This window comes from Tachypleus tridentatus, chromosome 4 (assembly GCF_004210375.1).
Source record: "Tachypleus tridentatus isolate NWPU-2018 chromosome 4, ASM421037v1, whole genome shotgun sequence".
Lineage (NCBI taxonomy): Eukaryota > Metazoa > Arthropoda > Merostomata > Xiphosura > Limulidae > Tachypleus > Tachypleus tridentatus.
Window position 1 is genome coordinate 74,881,432 of NC_134828.1, and position 23,601 is coordinate 74,905,032.

The following is a 23,601-nucleotide window of genomic DNA, read 5'->3' on the forward strand; positions in this document are numbered from 1 at the left end:
TAAACATAGATATATGTGAATATCATTACAATGGAAATTATCTATTTTATTTACCAATTAACATATTCAATTATTTAGTGTATATATGTTATATCAAGGAATAGAACAGTAATATTTATTAAAAAATGCAACGTCGTAGTAGATGTTTCTAAAAGTAAAGGATATGGTTGCCTTCTTTGCAATTTAAGCAGTGCACTGTATTTTATTAAGATATATTAAACTAGTCAGGATGTCTGACTATGCCAATTACGACAAACTCCTTTTAAGGCGTGACAAGGACATTGACCGAGTTTGTAGCTCATTCATATTTCTTCATAGGTTTTGTTTCTAGTATTAATTATCAATGAAACTTTCTAGAATACAGTAGAGAAATACAACTTTATCAAAATAATGTGCATGTATCTTACCTTTAAAAATTTTATAGATAAACAAAAATTTTAAACTAACTGTGATAAGAAAAAAAGGTTTTTCGCAAAGTATTTCTATATGTTATTTCTTGCAACAAAAGAAAATAAACTACATATATTTCCTTTCATATTTTATAAATCTCATATATTAACTGACCGTTATTTATTAATGGATATAATTTATGTTTAGACAATTAAAGATGTTATAGATATTTTTGAAACCTCCTTACATTTCATTATGTGGCCAAGAGAATAGTAAAGTGTATAGAAGCTGATAGATTACAAGTCAAAGGGTTAAAAGTTCTGTTGCCCAAATTTTACTACAAAGTACATTATCTGTTTTGTATAGTTTTTAAATGAGAAAAAAGTTTTATGATAATATTAATTGAATAACTTTGAGAAATGCCTCTAATTTTTTGTTGACAGTGATTTATTATATTTGATTACTTACCTGCTAGAACACATATTACACTGGACTGTAGCTGTGATTTTGGCTTCTTCATGTTTTTCAAATAAGAAATTGTCCAGACAAAATATATTAAAAATGAGTGTTTAAACAACGGAAATATAAAGGTTCTTTTAAAAGCCCTCACATTCTGAAAAAGTGAAAGCTGAGACTACACATATCACCTTTACAATTAAAAAGATTTCCTCTAATATTTACAGTGGTTATCAACATTAATCTATTTCCTAACCTTAATTGCAAGTTTTCAATGAAGTTTAGTTGTAAATCTGAACAATTAATCTAAAGTCATAATATTCAATCTAATACTTGAAATTTTGTGAAGTCATGTTTCAGCATGTGTGACAACAATCCTTTTTTTGAGTTTGTAATCTCACTTATACCGTTTAGTGATACTATATCTATGTAATATATTTTATATATCAGCAATAAAAGCAAAAATATTTACCTGAAGAAAATGACTTTATTTGAACAATTGGGGTTAAAAAGTTATATTTGTAGCTGTCTCATGAAACGCGAAAATATTGCTTTTCAAAATAAATAAATATATAGTTAAATAATGTTTCGTAACATGCTGTATATGTTTCCCGAATTTCTAGTTGAATGAAGCACACAGTTGTTGCCCTTCGACTTACTTGACTAAGACTGTAAACGACTATTTTAATGGACCGTATCATCGTCGGCCAGTAGCACTGCAACATGATTCACAGTTACTTACAAAAATACTGAACAACATAAGATGAGAATGTAGAATTATATCTATTTGAGCACTTTGATACCTGGAAAGAATTTCCAATACGTCTTTCCATTGCAGAAAATAACGTCTTCACCTTTGCCTATGGAACAAACTTGATTCACGAAACGATAAAAATCGCAGCCAAGATGCTAAGTTTCAAAGCCATGACTGGAGTTCCGGTCTGGCAAAACTTTCTGTATGAGCTAAACATTGACAGCAAGCAGTTTCAAGAGTGATATTCATGTGTATCGAGTAATTCCACAACTACAGAAAAACTAGAAAAAAACTTTATTAGTCCTGCACCGGATGCAATGGATCTCGAAAAATAGCTATTGATAAATATATAAAAAAAGCTGATATACGAACACAAAGAACGATAGAGTTTTAATATCGAATAATTTGGCTAATTGTGTCTTTAGAAAATTAAGATATTGCTTTACTCTGTGATATGATTATTTTTGGGTGTTATTGTAATCACAAGTCAGAAACTTGGTTCATAAATGCCAATGTATGGTTTATTAATGATAAAAAAATAGGCCTACACACTATTTTCAGTTCAAACATTCTCATCCGCGTTTGAACAGTAAAGATATTGGATGTTTAGTAACAAAATATATTTCTTTTTATGAAGTTAAACACGCTGCTGCTTTGTCTACTGTAGCATAAGCAATAAGTTTGTAACACGAATTAGGCCAATGTTTCTTGTGTGTAAACAATACATACTTGACAGAAAATAGGACTGAGTTCTTTATATTAAAACGATTATAATAGATAAATTTGTAAGTCACGTAACAACCACAGTCGATACAAACGGTATGTATTAGAACTTTCTTACACTGATTGACGTAAGGTGCATAACATGATGAAGGGTATGTAACAGTCCTCGTCAACAAAAATTAATTATACACTCAGATTATAAGGATGTGTTCAGATCAGAATTTAGAACTTACAAGACGGAAATATCTCTTGTACTTTATGGCATTGGAAAACAAAAGAAATTGGATGAACAGGTTATAAGTTCGGCCAGATAACCTGTGGCAAAATGTCGTATTCTAGCGGTGTTAAGAAAAGCAACATCCATGAACAAAAAATTAGTACTATAACCTGACTGCAAAGGGCCCGGCATGGCCAGGTGGATAAGGCACTCGACTCGTAATCCGAGGGTCACAGGTTTAAACCCCGTCACATCAAACATGCTCGTTCTTTCAGCTGTAAGGGAGTTATAATGTGACAGTCAATCTCACTATTCGTTAGTAAAAGGAGAAACCCAAAAAGTTGGCGGTAGGTGATGATGACTAGCAGTCTTCCCTCTAGTCTTACACTGCTAAATTAAGGACGGCTAGTGCAGATAGCTCTCGTGTGGCTTTGCTCGAAATTTAAAATAAACCAAACCAAACCTGACCGCAAAACCTAGTAACAACATCCAATATAATGAAGTCATGTGTACAAGAGCTATTTCCGCGACATATCCAGAAAACATAGACTAAGTGTTTAAAACTGTGCGAACTTTACCTCGCCAAGTAAAATGTTAGTACATCATGACACTCGACGAAGTGTATGTGTGTGTTCTTTGATAATTGTGACAAGTCTCGTGCCATTTTCTACCAGTTAATGAGTGAAAACAAATTCCAAATGTTGTAGACAGTACTGCGAAACAGAGACCAAAATAATTTCTGCTTACTATTAAACGAGTGTTCCGAAACATTTATATCACAAAAAAATACCCTAAACGAGGCCAAAATAAGGGTTTCAGTAATATCTACATCGGATAGCTCTAGCAGTTGAAGTACGAAACGAATGTTTGTGCTTTTAAATACGAATGACAAAAATAAAGTTGTTTTTGTAAAGACGCCGAATGAAGCACCTATGAATTTTCTGTGAAATCAAACTGTTGAAAAGGGCGCTGAGAAATCATTCTCTTTACACATGAGATTAATATGGAAGAGTGACGTGCTTTGAACAATAGAATCTTACCACAGAACCTTCTGTAGTGGAAACTACAGAGCAGAGTTATTTTCAAGTAGAATATGCTAAGCAAAAATAACTTTTTTGTGTATTTTTACACTTAACAGCAATACCTTAAAAGTTTAATTAAAAATCTCGTGATACTTTAAATTGTAGTGGGTTTAAACGTGCTTTTATTACTAATTTGAAGGTTTATTACTTAACCAAAGAATAGGATATGTGGAGCATATCACGGATAAAAAAATATCCCGAGTTTTAGTGTTAATGAACTTTCAGAACTACCACTGAGTCACCGGTGACGGAGGGAGAGAGGCGTAGTTCACTAACAGTCTTTGTGTACAAACGTTAATTCACCGTTACAGCAATATGATCACTTAATATATTTCAGTGCTTGTTTGTTTTGTTTGCTTTTTATTTTCGCGCAAAGCTACTCGACGGCTATCTGCGCTAGCCGTCTCTAATTAAGCAGTGAAAAACCAGACGGAAGGCAGCTAGTCATCACCACCCACCGCCAACTTTTGGGCTACTCTTTTACCAACGAATAGTGGGATTAACCGACACATTATAACGCACCCACGGCTGAAAGAGCGAGCATGTTTGGTGCGACTGGGATTCGGACCCGCAACTCTCGAATTACGTGTCGAGCTTCTTAACCCACTTGACCATGCCGGGCCTTAAAGGGAAGAATGAAATATTTTCAATTACGCAGTTTAGATTTTATTTGTTTTTGTTTTCTTTCTTTGTAAAGCTACATTATGTTTTAGTCACTTTGTATTGTCTATGGGGATTGAACATTCCATTTTAGCGTTATAGGCTTTGAAAATACCAATGGGAGACTATAACAATAGAATCTCTCTCCGTCGGTGTTTGGGTAAGAAAAGTTCATACCCTGGACGGTCAGGTTCTCTATGACCTCTTCCTCCTCCCCGTACTTATGTTCTTGACGGATTGGTATTTATAATTGTAGAACTAAATATTATTTTGATCCTTTTCAGGGCAATGTCCATGTATTGTGGCTCATATATAGTGATTATTTTATTCTATCAGTAGAATGTCAAGTTTGTTGGTGGCATTTTTTAAAATTGTTTAATACATATATATATATGTATATATATATTTATTATTATTATTAATTTTTTTATTATTTCAATTTTTTATTCAAAATATTTTTTTAATTATTATTATTATTTATTTTTATATTTAAAATATAAGTTAACTGGGGAGAGATATTTAGGATTAGCTTCATCATGTATGAGGTACCTGTCTAGTTCACATAGTAATTCGTTTTTCATCCAATTCTTATTAAAGTACATTATTGTACTATGTAGGAGTCTATCTGGTATGGTTGGTATGTTTGAGTATTTGTGAATGAATTGAGATGATATAGTTCTTGGAACTCTTTATGCAGTTGTGAGGAGTGTGTTTTGGATTGTTTGTAGTTTGGTTTTAATTATTTTATTTCTTACAGTTATCCATGCTGGAGCTGCATAATCTATTACAGATCTAATATATGTTTTATAGATTTTTAGTATGTTATCTGTAGATGCTCCACTGTTTTTACCAGTTAGACTCCTAGCATAGTTAGTTCTTCGCGAGACTTTATTTTTAATTTCGTTCACATGATTGATCCAAGTTAGTTTTGAATCATAGGTCAGACCTAAAAATTTTGCCGATGGGGCAATCTGGAGTTGTGTGCCATTCATATATAATTCTGACTGTTGTATTTTGTGTTTTGTCAGTTTCGTAAAGACTACGAGTAGTGTTTTTGCTGTGTTTATTTTTATTCTATATTTTTGACAGTATTCACTTATTCTATTTAATTGCGGTTGTATGTTAGTGGCTGCTATCGTGGGTGTTGCGGCACTTTTCCAGACTGCCACATCATCTGCGAACTGTGAAGAGAATCCATGATTCGGATCCTTCAGTGGCATATTGTTTACATACATGATGAAGAGTATAGGGCTAACCACCCCTCCCTGAGGGACACCAGCTTCAGGAGTAAAGTATTCAGAAAAGGTATCCTCAACATTTACTCTACATTTTCTGTTTTACAAAAGTTAGATAACCAGCGAATAATTCGCGGTAGTTTCATTTCATTCATTCGGAACTTCAGACCATCGTGCCATACAGTGTCGAATGCTTTCTCGATATCAAGGAAGCAAGCGACAGTACATTTTTTTATTGAAGCTATCTATTATGGTTTCGGTTAATCTGATTAGGTGGTTTGTTGTTTGTCTAAATTTCCTGAATCCCTTTTGTTCTTTTGGTAATTTTGATGTTATCTCCAAGAATGTGGAGAGTCTATTACTGATTATTCTTTCAAGAATTTTGCCTATACAGCTGGTCAGGCTGATTGTTAGGTAGCTATTAGGTCTATTTGCTGGCTTTCCTTCCTTATGGAACATTAATATATTTGCAAGCTTCCAAGAAACTGGGATGTATCCTGAGGATAGTGATAGGAAAGTGAATTTAGGTGGTCAAACAATTTCGGAGTGCCCTTTTTTAGAAGGACAACTTATATTTCATCTTCATCTGGTTCTTTGTTTTTTGTGTTTTTTATTGCTTCGAGTAGTTCTTGAAGGGATATTTCATTTGTTAGTAACGTGCTTGTATAATCTGTGTTGGAACTTGTATTTGATTTGTATCAGTTATGTTTATTGGAAAAATTGGTTCAAATTGATGTTTATTGTTTAATATGTGATTAGTGACTTTATTGTAGAAATATGTATCCACATCTGGGTCAGTGTGAGTTTTAAAAGTATTTTGAAGTTGATCTTCGAAAGTTTCGGCTATTTCTTTGTTTGTGTGTGCTATAGTATTATTATGTTCAAGTGAAGGATATTTCTTTGTGTTTGTATTTTCATTTGTGAGTCTTTTATAATGTGACCAGAATTTTTTCAGGTCAGTTTTATCATTTAGTTTTGAGCAGTAATTGTCCCATTTATTTATAACAATAGAATGTATTTGTATATTGTATTTTGAATTTCGCGCTTAGGAGTCGAATGCTTTAACCCACCTGGCCCTGCCCTGCCTCCATATACACTGATCCTAAATTATGTTAACAAATTTATTTACATCTGTCTTCAAGTGTAGCTAACACATAACTAAACAGTTTTGTTAACATAATATTTGGACACTCTAGATAGACAGCTAGGTAGTTTTGCATAGTGTGTTTTTTTTAAGACTGGTTTAGGTTTTTAAGTGTAAATTCAAGAGTTTGTTTGTTTGAAGCCAAGCACAAAGCTGGACAAGAGTGACAATATGAGATACCAAGAGTAACTAGATTCTTATTGTCTGTACACGAGCTTTAGATTTAATATAAAACCTCCATAATATAAATGTAAGATTATTTCCCTCTAATATTCGACATATTTTTTTCATTCTATTGTTAACGGCCCGGCATGGCCAGATGGGTTAAGGCGTTCGACTCGTAATCTGAGGGTCGCGGGTTCGAATCCTTCTCATACCAAACATGCTTGCCCTTTTAGCTGTGGGGCCGTTATAATGTAACTGTCAATCCCACTATTCGTTAGTGAAAGAGTAGCCTAAGAGTTGGCGGTGGGCGGTGATGAGTAGCTGCTCTCCCTCTAGTCTTAGACTGCTAAATTAGAGACGGCTAGCACAGATAGCCCTTGTGTAGCTTTGCGCAAAATTCAAAAACAAGTATTTAGTGTATATGGTAACGGATGAAATAAAGATAGAGAGAAAAAGTAGAACGAAATAGCAATCTTTCCGTTTTGTTGTACACAACATTTTTTTTGGGAAAGTAAAACTAACTCTTTTTTTTTTAAGTTAAATACAAAATTTTTCTTTTGAAAATAAATTTTAATTTAACAGTAATTTTCTCTTACTCAGAATGCCAGTGCACAATGGAACTCTTTATCAGTTAAATGTATTTCAGTATGTAAAATGATACACTGTATCTGCATATCTTAGGGTTCTTCATTACTAAAGACAGACCTTATATTTGCTAATCACCTGATAAATGTAAGAGTGGATTTTCAGAGCAGTTGGACAATGAAAGCTAAATTGTTTAATATAATTTTCCTGGATGGTTGAAATAGCCCTGATAAAAGCAAACTGTTATTTATGTGTACTAATCTTCTAGGCCCGGCATGGCCAAGCGTGTTAAGGCGTGCGACTCGTAATCCGTGGGTCGCGCGTTCGCATCCCCTTCGCGCCAAACATACTCGCACTCCTAGGCGTGGGGGCGTTATAATGTGACAGTCAATCCCACTATTCGTTGGTAGAAAAAGTAGCCCAAGAGTTGGCGGTGAGTGGTGATGACTACCTGCCTTTTCTATAGTTTTACCCTGCTAAATTAGGGACGGCTAGCACAGATAGCCCTCTAGTAGCTTTGTGCGAAATTAAAAAAACAAAGAAACAAACTATTTTTCTAGATATTTTTGCTGCTCTTAAAATTCGAGGTGTTCTATGAAAATTACCCATGTTACTGAATGATAAAACTGTATGCATTGAAAGAAGAGTCGAACTATAGTGCGAAATGACGCAGAAACCCATATGAAAACGTAGTCTTATGACTTACCTGCATACTATTTTTATTTTATTTATCGTGTGTCTTAACGATAAACAATTGGTAAGATAAAAATTGCGTTTTCATGGATCCAATGCGAAATTTAAAGAATACAATAAAAACAGAACGATCATAAGTTTAATCCCTTTGAATTGCAATTGTGTTAAATGGTTTAAGCGAACTGATAACTGCAGACCGATATTGTAAGTCCTTGGAGTCCCCCTCTGGAGCTATAATCTGGAAGCTCTGTAGAATGCTTGTAAAAAACAAGAATAACTCCATCTTTGCGAGCGATTCACCCAAACAGGCTCGTTTTCCTGCAGTCATTAAAGAAACAGGGTTTAACTTGGAGAACGTATTATGTTACACACTGAGTAACATGTAATATTATCAATTTGTCGTACTTAATAAAATATACAAAAATATATTAATTCTTCTTGCCTACACAAGATAAGTTAAATTCGTATGGAGTAATTGCATACATGATTTGAAGTAGCTCAGATATTTACTTATTTCAATGAACTGATGAACTTTTAATTCGAACTTTTTAATACACTGTCAATGACTAACAGTAAACTTAAATTAATTTAATACATTTTATTCACAAAATATTTTAAGTTCGTTTCTATTGTTTCTTTAACAACGATACGATATTATTATACTTATAAAATTAAATGAAACGTTGAAATGGTAATCCAAGTGAAAAATTAAGAAACTAATTATTCTTGACGACAAACATCATAACATATATTTTAACCAAATTTTAAAAAGTATTTGTTAAACAAACCGAAATTCATTCGACACGACTTGTCTTTCTAAAATTATTTTTCCTTTCCTGTCACTGGAAAGTCACTCTGCTTTTATAAAATGTCACAGTGAAGCAAAATAAATATTCCCTTGATCTTATTTTTTTTCACACTAACAATGTCAAACGAAACAAAAATGTCGATTCGGATCTGTTTTATTCATGGGGTGTCACACGAAAACAAACGTGAACAAACATTGATTCAGTAAGTTCTTTGCCCACGACATGTTACATCCAAAAAGCAAAAACGTCAAATGTTATAATTGTACCCGCAATTAAAAAGAGAACCGAGAATTGCAGACTATATTCCTCTGAATTTTAAGTTTATGAAGTTATATAATTTTCTCCTGAATGTTATGCATTAACATCTACTTATCAAAAGACTTACCAATGCTGAAGGGTATAAGGCGATCTTTCTTCACTATCTTTCCATTTGATCCCAGAAATCTTGTTGGATCGAACTTTTCTGGCTCAGGTCAAAACGTAGGATCCCTGTGTATGTTCCAAAGGTTAGCTAAAACCACACATCTTTTTGGAATCGTATAACCACACAGAGCTGTTTTTCTGGTAAAAAAAAGAAATAAAAATTTATTGAGTTGAATAAATATATATTTTAGCGGCACTTGAACATAAATAAAAAGTGGACAAGTCAGAAAATAAGTTAAACTAAACAGACGTCATAATAGTCATATTATAATGATATGTCGTGTTCGGTTTTGAATTGTCGAACTGGACTAGTTTGTTTCTTTTAAATTTCACGCAAAGCTATTCGAGGGCTATCTGCGCTAGCTGTCCCTAATTTAGCAGTGTAAGACTAGAGGAAAGGCAGTTAGTCATCACCACCCACTGCCAACTCTTGGGCTACTCTTTTACCAAAGAATAGTGGAGTTGACTATCACATTATAACGCCCTCACGGCTGAAAGGGCGAGCATGTTTGGTGCAACCGGGATTCGAACCTGTGAGCCTCGGATTACGAGTCGAACGCCTTAACACACTTGGTTATGTCGGACCCCTAACTGGACTAGATGTTCTATATGAAATCAAGCATTATATTGATATATCATTTGTATGTGAAAATAACTCAAGTCTGACAGTTACGTGTCTGCCCTTACAAGCTATTACATACGCATTAATTTTTTTTGTTTGACATGTACAATGTGAGCTATAGATAGTTTGAAACATGAAGAAACGGAGCGTTATGAGATGTAAATGTGTTCGTTACTGTGCAATTATGCAAAAACTAAAGAAATTAATACATTTTACACATTTGACTAAAGTTTGTTTGTTGGTAATTAAGTAAAAAGCCGTGCACAATGAGCTATCTATGCTGTGACCATTACAAGTTTGGAAACCCTTCTTTTGCGATGTGACCCCTCAAAACTTATCGTGAGCCACTCGGGGAAGGGGGAGGTGCATATTTGACTCTAGAAGTCTGAAACACGCAGAATGTGTTCTTGGTGGGTGGGTAATTCTAACACAGCGCTAAGAGTTCACAAAGTTCTCTAATTAGACATTATTGTAAAGTAAAATCCAATAACCCGTTTCCGCGAAAATAATAGTCGGCGAAAGTGTGTTTTTCGTTGGTTTTCATCGTAGTTTTAGACATTATTCTTTTCGTTTTTTTTCTGGAAGTTGTTTTACAAAATTACCAGTTGCACTAACGATTATTTAGTGTGCGTAAAGCACAGTAGATATGTATTGTGGCAATGTGTCATGAATAGATGCTACATTGTATATTATATCTGAATATTTGACATATATACCAGTTAGGTCATGGTTAATTACTTTATCACTTGTTTTTATAAGAAATTGGACAGTAAATAAAGAATTTTTATTTATAAGGAAATGTTTTTTTAAACATAAAAGGAAACAAGGTACCTTATAATAAAACGTACTCAGAAACAAAATTCATGTTGTACAAAACTCAAGGTACCTTACAGTAAAATGCACCCAGAAGCAAAATTCATGTTGTTCGAAACACAATTTACCTTACAGTAAAATGTGCTCAGAAACAAAACTCATGTTGTACAAAACAAAGTTAATCGCAATCTTAAGAACAACTCTAAATAAAATTCCTTTGGCTTTTAATAAATGAAACACTACAAACTTGGATGTCTTTCAGCCTTCTGAAATACTTGTTAAGTCTTTATTTAGTAGTTGTTATATTACTTAAAGCCAAAGGCTGAGATAGTGAACAGTGGGAATCATCATACTGTTAGTACAGTATATCAGTTGCTTGAAAAGTACATTAAAACAAAATCTAACAATCGTATTTGTCAATGTTTATTCCTTTGTATTCTTTTTAATTTTGAGTAAAAACGTTTTGCCATCATTTGTATCTAATCCAATTATTTGAAGGATTTTAATTAATTCGTAAATATAATAATGATTTATAATTTATGAATGTTTGTTTGCCTCGAGTTTTGTGCAAATGCACACGAAAGCTATATGCGTTTCCCGCCTCTAATTTTAGACTTATCGGCTAAAGGCAAGACAGCTAGTCTATGGTACCCACCTTCAACTTTAAGAAAAACTAAAGGCAAAAACAATAAGATGCAGAGGAACGTTTATCAAAGGAAAAAAGGGTATAGAAGTAGATCTAAAAGTAGGCTTAATTGTCACTGTTGTAATGCTAGAAGTATAAAAAATAAAACTGCTGACAAGAATGGAGGATTTTATTATTGTGGGAATAACAGAAACATGGCTAAATGTAGATGAATTTGATGACAGAATTTTTTTGAAATATGGAAGTATAGGTTATTTAATTGGGATAGGGTGTCAAAGAGTGCCTTTTTATGTAACGTGTGAGTTATAGCCTTTTTAATTTGAAGATATCAGAAACTCAATGTACCTTACAGTAAAATGTACCCAGAAACAAAATCCTTTTGGGTTTGTATTCGTAGATATATAAGGAAAGGCCTTTAGTGGAAATTATTTTACAGATAACCAAATTACACTGATGAAATTAGTGAGAAATGTTACAGTGATATTAAGAATTCGGCTGTCAATGAAACCGTAATTATGGATGATTTTAATTTCAGACATATAGACTGGTTAATTACAGAGTCAAACCACAAGGAATAAAAGTTTTTTGAAACTGTTCAAGATGATTTTCCTCAGCAATTGGTCAAGGAACCTACTAGAAACAATGCTATTTTAGGTTTATTGCTAGTTCCTAAAACATAAATGATTGATACGGTGAAAATGCGAAAATTAGAGAGCATCTGAGTGTAAGTGATCATTGTTCTATATGGTTTGATATTTTGTTGCATAAGGAGATCAGAATTGATGATATTTTGTTAGAAATTTCATAAAAGCAATTTTTGAAGGTATACAACAATATTCATCTGTTGAGAACTGGGTAGCTGCGTTATTTGAAACACTGATCACATGTGTAAATTTGGCAAAGTTAAATTTTTAAATATTAAAGATAAATATATTTTTATAGTAAGTAAACAAAACCAGTTGGTTCACAAAGAGTATAAGAGATAAAATTAAAGACAAGCATCACAAGTTTGAAAAATTTAAATTGACATGTATGAGAACAAAAGTTAAAGATTATGGAGTTTTAAAGTAGTTGTTCATAAGGGGAATTAGAATATGAAAATTGTGTTTGAAAAAAGTTGGCGTAAAATGTAAAAATTAACAGTAAGATTTCTTTACATACAATAAGGGTAAACATAATGTTAGGATGAGCGTAGAACTCTTGTAAGATGATAAAGGAAGGCTTCTACCCGATGGTAATAAAACGGCTGTGTTATCAGATTTTGCGTTTGTTAGTTTGTACTAACAAAGATTTAAGCAGTATTCTTCATCTTAAATAGTTCGTAGATGAAAACGAGATTAGACAGTACGACTGAATTTATTCTGAACTTTTGGAGAAAAAATTGGTAAGTTTCAAAAACGATAAGTTTTCTGAGTCATATAATATTTCATCAAGGGTTTGAAGGAGGTTAAAGATTGAATATGTGAGCCAGTTGTCCTTAAATAGTGGTCGGGTAAGAGAAGATTGGAAGTGAGTTAATGTTACCCCTCTTTTCAAAGATGGAGGTGATAAAAATGGTTTCAATAATTATAGGCTCACTACTCATATATCAGTTGTGAACGTTTGATAAGATGTGTAAGAAAGCTTGTAAAAATGATTTCTATAGGTGTGAGGAATAAGTTAGTTAACTGGATAGAATAGTGACTAAATGGAAGAAAGTTGAGGTTGTTGTAAATAGAGTTCAGTCAAACTATGTTAACATCACAAACGGAGTACTTCAGGGCTCTATTTTAGGACCTTGACCCTCGTTGATTTACATCAATATCATAAATGAATAAATTGATCAATAAATTACTTACATTTGCTGATGATATTATGATTTTGGGTGTTTCTAACTGTTAAAAGGATACTTCTATTTTACAAAAAGATTTAGATCATTTAGTTAGTTGGGCAAATAAATGACACATGAGTTTTAGTTATAATAAATGCAAGATAACGCTCATGCATCATCAAAAATTATATTTCTAATTTAGATGGGAATGACCTCAGCAGTGTAATGAAAGAAAGGGATTTTGATGTAATGTTTGATCAATATTTTAAGTCATCCAAGCAGTGCTCTATTGTTAGTCGCGGGACAAATAGGATTTTAGGTCACATCTACAGAAATATTGAGTAAAAGTATAAATATACAACAATTTCATTGTATATAGGTTACTGTTTATGCCAAATTTGTAGTCTTGTGTTCAGCCTTGGTCTCCTTACCTTAAAATAGACATTAAATTATTGGAAAAGTGGAATACTGTAATGGTGCTTGTAATGGAAAGGCTCTCATATTAGGAAAGGTTAAGATCTCTGAAATTAAAGTTGAGATAGAAGAAACCTAAATGAGATGTTTAAGATTGTAAAGGGAACTGATAGTGTTAATTAATTAACTTAACATCGAGAACAGTTGGACTAGGAGATACAAAATTAAATTTTGGCAAGGTATGTGTCATTTCAGTTAAGGAAGTTTTATTTTTTTAACAGAATGGTAGGTCTCTGGAGGGAGTTGTCTTTGGATGTTGTAAAAGAAGTAAATTTAAGTAAGTTTAAGAGAAAGCTTGATAATTATATGAATGGTAAGGACTGCATTTAGGATTTTTTTAAATATTTATTTAACGGTTTTAGTTTTTATAGAATGGGACAGACGAGATTAATCCATTGGTTCATTGTTATCCTAAATATTATGATGTGTGTTCTGACAAAATATAGTGAGTTGACCATACTCTTATAAAGCACAAATACTCTAAAAATATATATATATATATATATTCTCATTAATCATAAATCAGTGTCACATTCTTTACTTTTTAATGGTAATAATAAATTCTGAACTGGCTGAGCATGGCCAAAATTAGTTTGCTAGACTATATATTCAAGGTGCTGTAGTTCGCACGCCGTTATCGTCCACAAACATTGTGCTTTGCGTTTTGAAGCCGTTGATGTGCTATAACACTCATGGTAAAGTTCCACTATTTGATTAGTGTTGCCCATTAGTTAACGGTGGTTGGCGTTGACTAGCTGTTTTCCCCCTAGTCAGAATTAGGGGCAGCTGGCGTAAAAAGCACTCGCGTAATTTTTGCTCCAAGTTCGATACACAACAAATAAAGTAGTAGGTTATAGTATGAATGTTCTGAAATACCCAGAAACACACCAGAGAAAGTAAATTTTAGAAACGTACCAAAGTTAGAGTGAACAAGACCAATAGGAACGATGCAAGAAAACCGTTGAAGTTCCATTAATGTAGCTTATGTGTAAGGCATATTTGCACGATCAACGATGGAAGGTAATCTTTCTCTTCCTACAATACTTTCTATCTCGTTGTAGATTCAGTCTTGTATTTCTGGCTGGATAGTCACGAGCTTCATTCCCCAACAAAGCAAAGTAGATGTGGTTTCGGTACCAGCAATGAACATCGTCACACAGATATTTGATAAGCGCTCCACTAAAGAAAGAAGAACATGAAAAGTCAACGAAATATAAAAGTAATTAAACTTTTCTTATGCCTGTGTATAAGTTTTCGTGAATATATTATTCATAGTAACTATCAGAATTCTAATATTTTGTGCAATTTTCAGTTTTTCCCTTCTATATATCTATACAATATTTCATGAGAGGGCAAAATTGCACAAGGGTGTTAAGGCGTCATGCAGATGCAAATGACATTGTTATCATATGTTGCCCCCAAGGTGCTTCTATGGCCTAATCTCTGATTATTCTCAGCAACTGTTCAAAATATGTTTCTCCACCATCCTGAATGCATTGTATTTTTATCACAAAAGGCATTATAGCAACCTTGTGCATCTCTTTTGAAATGCTGTCCATTTCCTTAAAAATTGCACTCTTGAAATATGGAAATGTACATAGCAACAGGAACCCCCACAGTAACAATGAAATAAGACCCTCTTTATATTTTATACAGTATTCTACCGCGTTCCCTTACAGCTGTCCCTGCATTAAATCCTTTGATGCCATAAAATTTCATTGGTTCATTCTTTGCACACTTGTTAATACCACGTTGGTTGAATGAGTTCAACAGCAATTGAGAGGCCCATTTATACTCATAGAAAATATTCGAAATAAACAACAATAGCGCTTCTGGTCGTGAAATGTGTCAACCATGTGCAATTTCACCTTAACATATCACTGAGCTTTGAAATTTTTTCCAATACCCTTATTATATCTTTATTCAGGTATATTTTTTGTTCAAGTTCACATCATGTATATATATTTATATCTTTTTTCTTTTATAACTGTCAGAACGAAGGTCGTAAACATTCGCTGCTCACTTTACTTAGGTAAGTGTTACATATGGTAACAACTACATCTCAAAAACACTTATATGAAGCTGTACCCGTGTCTTGTCTTCTCCATGGGACGGAACAAACCCACCTCATCGGATGACACAAATACTTGTAAAAATTTGTTTGAGTTTAGGGTTTTCTCCCTTGAATGGTCTGTGATGTAGGTATGGCTTTTATGGCCTAAGCTCTGACCATTCCAAGCAACTGTTCAAAATATGTTTCTCTACCATCTGAATGCATTGTATTTTTATCACAAAAGGCATTACAGCAACCTTGTGCATCTCTTTTGAAATGCTGTCCATATCCTGAAAAATTGCACTCTTGAAATGTGGAAAGGTATATAGCAACAGGAACTCCCACAACCATATATCAGCTGGCTTGAACGAGAAGGTTATTCATAAAGAAAGTCAGATGGAATTATTTTATCCTGAAAATGTTCTAGTGAAACATGTTTCACCTGGTTGCCAATATGTGGAGGTGCACCATTTAGAAAGTAAACCATAATGTTCATCATATTTCATTGGTGCAACGTGAAAACCGTAGTTTGTTTCATCAGTTTATAAGATATTAGTACACCATTGGATATTGACTTCTAGTCTTGCGTACAATTACAATACAAAATCAACATGTTGGATTAAGTCAGTCTTTGTCAGTACTTGAACACAATGCAGCTTGTAAGGAAATACTTACATAGTTGACTGAAGAACTTTAGAAACAGTTGAAATGGGCGGATCCAGACACTAGGCGACATAACTTGCACTGTTGCACCCAGGTGCATTTATGCTGATTTCTTCTGCTACAGTATGGGCTGATCTCACTGATAATCTCAGTTAGTGCTAGCTGGCTGCCTGTATGTGGCTTATCACAAGTGCAAACTATCTCCTGAGATTTCTTTATAAACTTGTGCACAACAACAATAGAATAAGACTCTCTTCATATCTTATACAGTATTCTACCGCGTTCCCTTACAGCTGCCCCTGCATTAAACCTTTTGATGCCATAAAATCTCATTGGTTCATTGTTTGAGCATTTGTTAATTTCACGTTGGTTGAAAGAGTTCGGCAGCAATTGACACGTCCATTAATACTCATGGAAAATATTTGAAATAAATAACATTGGCGCTTCTGGTCGTGAAATGTGTCAACTTGTAGAATTTCACCTTAATATATCACTGAGCTTCGAAATTTTTTACAATTACCCTGTAATATCGATTATATCTTTATTCAGGTATATTTTTACACTTTTATATTTTTTGTTCAAGTTCTCATCAAGTATACATATATATTTTTCTTTTTATAACTGTTAGAACGAAGGTCGTAAACATTCACTAATCACTTTACTTATATAAATGTTACGTACGGTAACAACTACATCTCAAAAATACTTATATGAAGTTGTGCCCGTGTCTTATCTACTCCACAGGACGGAACAAACCCATCTCATCGGATGACACAAATACTTGTACAAATTTGTTTGAGTTTAGGGTTTTCTCCCTTTAATATATTACTTTGAATGGTCTGTGACGTAGGTAACCCATCGATTGTTGGAAACAGCACTTGTCCCATTAGTCTAACCTGAAAATATAATATAATGTAATGTAAAAATTTCTGGGAAACTTGAGCTTCAGCAGACAGTTTGAGTGCAGGTAATTAAGAATCCGGCTGTTTTGTAAAAAAAACAACAACCAAAAACAAAATATAAACATTGTTTAAATGGTTTTATTTATTTGTTTACTTTTATTATCACTGTTCCATTTATAATATTTCTGGAACCTGTGTTTTGCGGATATTTTAGATTTATCTGTTGTACCTTACTATGCCTGAGAACTAACTACCTGCTTAAAGATACCTAACACAGTTAATTCTGTTCATTTTTGTCCAATAATGTATATAATAAAAGAGATAACAGTAATTGCTTAGGGAATATAAAGTTTACTTAATTTCATAAAACATTTTTGTCTCCTAAAAGTAGAAGATATACAACTTACACGTGAATGAACTTTCCTCCATTCTTTCTTCCTTTTCAATTTGATATTTATGCTGTATATAAGCATCCAAGTAATTTCTCAGATTATTTTTCTGATACGTTGATTCGTGTTCCTTGACGTATTTGCTCATAATGGCGTGAAACCTTTTTTTGAATTCAGCTACGTCTTTGTAATTGGGAGACAAACAAATTGGAATATACCTGAAGTATAACACAAATCATGTGAAATAAAAGATTATATGAAGACTATGTTTAATAAAATAACTCTTTCAACTGAAGAAAGTGATTTAGGATTTAGAGATACAAATTACACAAATGTTGACAAAATTACAACATTTAAAACTACGATTACTCCGATTGTTAACACGGTTTAAAGACTTAAAACTTCAAATATATTAAGTGTTGACAAGATTTCGAAGAGTGTGCTTGCACTCTCTACGTACGGATGGCACGGAAGCCGATATTAAAGCAATAGAAAAGTCGTCTAGATTGTTTTCTTTACAGGTCACCAGAAGCTCTGTGGGAAGAGCTAAATTACATATGCTTTCTATTTCTGGTGTATATGCCAGTAATTAAGGGATTTTATTCTTCATATAGAGCTGACACGACCTAGTCTGCTATGTGATCATTAGTCACATGTGATATGTCAACTTCTTATGGTTTAGAAATATAGATTTTACACTGTTGTCAGTGTTCAAGAATTTGAAATCACGAGTTTACTAAGTGTTGACCAAACTTTTGGATTTTAGCCAACAATTTATTTATAAGTTAACAAAGTTTAAAGATTTAAACGACAACAAGTATTTCAACGGTTAGTTAGATTTACGACTTGAAAATCTAAGTTTTTGAAATGTCGATCAAGTTTAAAGACTTAAAACTGCAAACATTTTAGCTGTTAACAAGGTTTAATAACTAGTAAAGAAAAGACTCCGAAATATAAAGGAGTTTTAAGGATTGACAAAATATAAGTTTTAGAGTTACAAACATGAAATAATTAATTCAGATAAACAATCCATTGTTATATAATGTTATGTTATGACAGAGATATTAACACTGAAACGTGTTCCTCTGTTACAATTGCTCCAGTCATTAACCTAGTTTTTATAAAGGTTTCTAAAGGTAAGTGATTTCATACGGTTAATATAACCCCTTTATAACAACAGAAGGAACACTCATAAGCTTTTGTTTCTTCTGCGACTTTTCGTTCTAAACTTAATTTAAATGTTTACTATTCAAGTCGATCGCAAACATGGAATAAAATATGCTTATTATAAGTGATGAAATGTATCGAGACTATAGTCAGGCTATTTTCTGTGTGAAATTAACAAATCTGTTGATTAATGCATAGCTATGAAAAATTAAACAAGATATTTTTTTAGCATTTTATTATACAAATAATAATAAAACTCATTCTGAACTTACTTCAAGTAGGACTTAGGTAGGAAAGCCTCTAATTCAGGTACAGCATTTCTTAGGCTCTGCATTAAGGATAGAATGTTCACGAATTCCGGGTCTTGGTGTTCATAATGCTTATCAAACAAGAAGCTACTGATCACATTAGCTGTACTGTTTGTTAAGATTGGAAACATGTCGTAAGGAGTCTCTTTGATTTCCTTCAGTACCTTCAAAATATCCTTGGCAATTTCCAAAATCCTTCCTTCTAGACTTAATTTACCAAATCGAAACTCCCGGAGGGTGCGTAGAAGGAAACGTCTGTGCTCCTGCCAAGTTTTACCCTCGCTCTCACTGATACCTATTCGACAGCAAACTTTCTCGATTAATTAATATACAACTACACTGTAAATCTATTCAAAGCAGAAGTGCGAGTTACCATTATGAAAAACTACAACACGTTGTATTAAGAGCCAATAACAGTCTCCGCTCTCCCCGTGAGAACGTATACCACCTTTGGCATTTTTAACATTGTTTCTTTGTTGGAAGTTCAGTAGAAAGCTATACAATGGGCTATCTTTGCTTTGCTCACTACAGGTATTGAAGCCCGGCTTATAGCGTTGTACTTCCGCAAACGTACCACTGAGGGGGGAATTTTTAATATGTTGAACATGTTTTACTTTTGTTGATTTCCGATGTATATTAACATTCAGGACTACATGCACGTATTAATTATTGGCGAAAATGTTGACTAACTCAATATATTTATTTGAAGAGAAACTTAAACAGGTAAAATATACCCAAGAATCTTTTTATTTATTTTATTTTTATTTATAATACAATACATAGAATGAAGCAACAAGCACAATTAAAACAGAAAAAAAATTTTGAGTATAAAAAACAACGTTAACTGAGGTATTTTAAAGTTGAAACAGTTAACTACTATATATCCAACCCAATAAGAGATACAAATATAAACAGAGGATATTGATTTAGCAAAATATGACATGGGGAAGTATAAGGTAAGAGCTAAATTTATGAGTGAGCAAAAATTATGCCTTTTGTCTTTCCTTTACATAACCACGACTTAGCAGTCTTCTAAAATAAATAAATTTGTGCATCCTTAACTTCTCATGTTGAGAGGACTGTATAGTTATATAAATTGATCTTCTATCCCACAAATAGTTCTGAGTTGTAATTAATAATAAACAAAATAGTTTATACCATGCAGTTCAATCTTTCATCATCTTTTCATCAGAAGTCAAAAAAATAACATCAACTTAGGTTTTTACGTTGATTAGGTGACGCAATTACTGGCGTCATATCGTAATCACATGCTATAGCTGATAGTTCATTAGAGGTCAATTTCAACATTGCAACACTGGATCGTTTTCTATGGCAAAGCTACTAAGGATAGTTTCTGCTGTACCTAATTTTGCAATGCCAACCATAAAGAAGAAACGAACCAGTAGCACCTACAATACGCATGGATTATCCATTATCAATAAATAGTAAAATTGACGTCGCACCAACAGTTAAAAAAACAAATGTGTTTGATGTCGCGAATTTCAGAGTTCTAGCCGAGTGTCTGAATCATCTGGCTATGCTATGCTTGCTGGACATAATATATAAATTATTTTCTTTATTTTGTTATTTTTTCTTTTGACATTTAACTTTTCTTAAGTTTAGGGATAGAATTAGCTTACTTTAAATTTCTAATTCTAACTAGGTTTAATTAAGACAGATATTTTCCCAGGTGTAGGTCAAACGTTAACACCGTTATTACTTTACTAACTTGCCTAGCCATATACATATATACACCGTGTTACGCAAGTTCTAATGTATCTTATAGAGGTTTTCTGTTACATTTGTATAATGACAACTGATCAACTGACATTTGTCCTTTGGAGTGAAACTAAGCTAACCTGATTCCTTCTTTAATTTGATAAGTTAGCTTATGATATTAGACCATCAGGTCGTCATCCTGGTTTCTTATAGATTTACAAAACTTATAAAAGGCTCATTGTGTCAACTATTGGAATTTTTAACGATGCCTTGGTTTGTTTTATAGTGAAACCTTTAAAAACATTCACTACAAATGAATACACCCCGAGAGATAGTGTTAAATTCTCCCAAAATATCCAACAACTCAAATTCAACAGTGGTGTGTATTGTACAAGTTTCAATACTGAGTCTTAGTATACCAATATACCACAATACAACTAAGTGTGGAGCTGGTGTTTAAAGACAAGTTCAATGCTATGTTTATGCCGAAATAGGTTTTCTTGAAACTTATATATTTTGCCACCAAAGATTCACATTCTTTATTGAATGGTCAATTTTATTATCAGATCAATGGAGTCAACATGAGGTTAAGACTTGCACAATTCTGAGTCAACTCGTTTCTATGTCATCACGAAAAACTAGTTGGAAAATTTTAGATCATTCACCAAGGCTGATATAGTTGAACATGTCATAGAATAATATGACGTAGTCGTCACGTCCAGTTTGTTTAAGATTCTGGCTAGAGCCAATGATGAAATAGCATAAAATAGATTCTTCTTATATAGAAACTCAAGAGTAAGATCAACGTCTAACTGTGACTTGCATAATTCTGTTAAAATTTTGTTGGACCCATGGAAAAATAACTTCAGGGAGATAGATACCAATGTAGCCAATGTAGCTTTGCATTAAACAAACACATAAATAAAATATGTACTTTTATTGCACAAATGATTCAGAAAAAATCTAAATGCTGTTGATTTTTTAAATTAAAGCTACACTATCTGCGCTAGCCGTCCTTAAGTTAGCAGTTTAAGACTAGAAGGAAGGCAGCTAGTCATCATTACCCACCGCCAACTCTTCGGCGACTCTTTTACCAACGAATAGTGGGATTGGCCATTAAAATATAGCGTCTCCGTGGTTGAAAGGGTAAGTATGTTTGGTGTGACAGGGATTCGAATCCTTAACCTTTAGCCTAATCACTTGGCCACACCAGGCCTCCGTAATTTTAGTGTAAGATGGAAATAAAAGTAACAAATGAACTTCAAAACACACTAATATTGATAACAATGACAAAAATTAGGTATATATTGAAACAGGAGAGAACTTACGAAAATATACTTATAACAGATTTAATTATTATTCTCTTCAAACATTTTATTGTTCATATAATGCCTGATAAAAGCTAGGAACTAGTTTGGTTTTTGATTTCAAATGCCTTTATCAATTTGTAAAGGTTACAACAGAGTCATCTGTTGCACGTAAATGTTATTTCGTTATAAATTATTAAATTATTTATACTGTGTAAACATTTACCTTGATTATCTGTTATTCACCCCAAGTAGTTAAAATAGTCAGGTCTTCCCGCAAACTCATCTCCTCTTTTAAGAAATGCTTCTCGTGTTGTTTCATAGTTATTTAAATAGATTACCGTTTTTCCAAGAACAGTAAAGCTCATGACGTTTCCATATTTTTTAGCTAATTCTGAAAGTTGCACGTGTAGATGAGAACCCAGGAATGGAAGGTACCCTACATAAGGTAGTCCCGTAGGGCCCGGGGGTAGGTTTGTGGGCCGATCTTTCACGAAGTGGACAATGAGAAGAACTGTTATAAATGTTACAAGAAATACTGGCAAACTAACGACACCTAGATATTCAAAGATCGACATCTTGAATGAATCATATGTTTGAGGATGAGGCTGCTCTTATGTAATCTCACATGCTTTCACTGTACGTTTTTCGAAGCCACGTGACTTCAATAAGCTCTGATTGACATATGATGCACCAAAAATAAATGGATAACCATCTCTGACGACGTTTCAGTATTATAATACCTTGAGAAATTTATATTTTTGATATATCTGCTTATTTTTTTAAAGAATTATGTATGTAACTGCTTTATCTTGTTAAATAGTCTTAATAAATGTTTCATACAAAATATCATATTTGTGTAAGTGATGCGAGAGAAAGTTACCCGTTTTCTTTATAATGGTCAGTACATACATTTTTAGGTGATTTCAGCAGCGCAACGACATTGATTTAGTTAGTTTAAAGACCAACATTCTATAATTTGAAATATTTTGAAATACATATAGCAAAACTGTTATCCTACACAAATTCACTTTGTTTGTCCAATTCGTCCGAAACTTTTGGATCTAACAAGGCCAAGCTACGAAGATGGGAAATACATACGAAAACTAAATATAGACATAACGAGTCTAGAAGTAAGAGACGGATTTGACGTTGGATTTTGTGTTTCTTGTGTGACGGGGATGCCATGTTTGAAACAGTATTCATACTAATACTTAGAAGCTAGCAGACTAAACCTGGCGTACGTGCTCAAATATCACGGCTGGATTCCCTAATATTTTTTTTCTTTTTTGTACGAACCATCTTGGAGTATCTATAGCAGTAACTGAAGAAAATGGAGGAGCTTGATCGGTACAGTGGGGCAACTGTGCATCATGAGAAGGGCTTTAAACC

The 23,601-nt window shown here is 33.2% G+C and overlaps 1 pseudogene across 1 annotated transcript; it reads right to left on the reverse strand.

The window, feature by feature from the left end:
- Positions 1 to 6,870: 6,870 nt before the first annotated feature.
- Positions 6,871 to 22,972, reverse strand: LOC143248152 (cytochrome P450 2U1-like; annotated as a pseudogene). Its single transcript, XR_013026810.1, has 8 exons — positions 22,456 to 22,972; positions 21,568 to 21,641; positions 19,148 to 19,478; positions 17,727 to 17,926; positions 14,617 to 14,880; positions 13,697 to 13,748; positions 9,299 to 9,474; positions 6,871 to 8,422 (listed from the first exon to the last, which is right to left on the reverse strand). The product of XR_013026810.1 is annotated as a cytochrome P450 2U1-like (transcript).
- Positions 22,973 to 23,601: the final 629 nt, after the last annotated feature.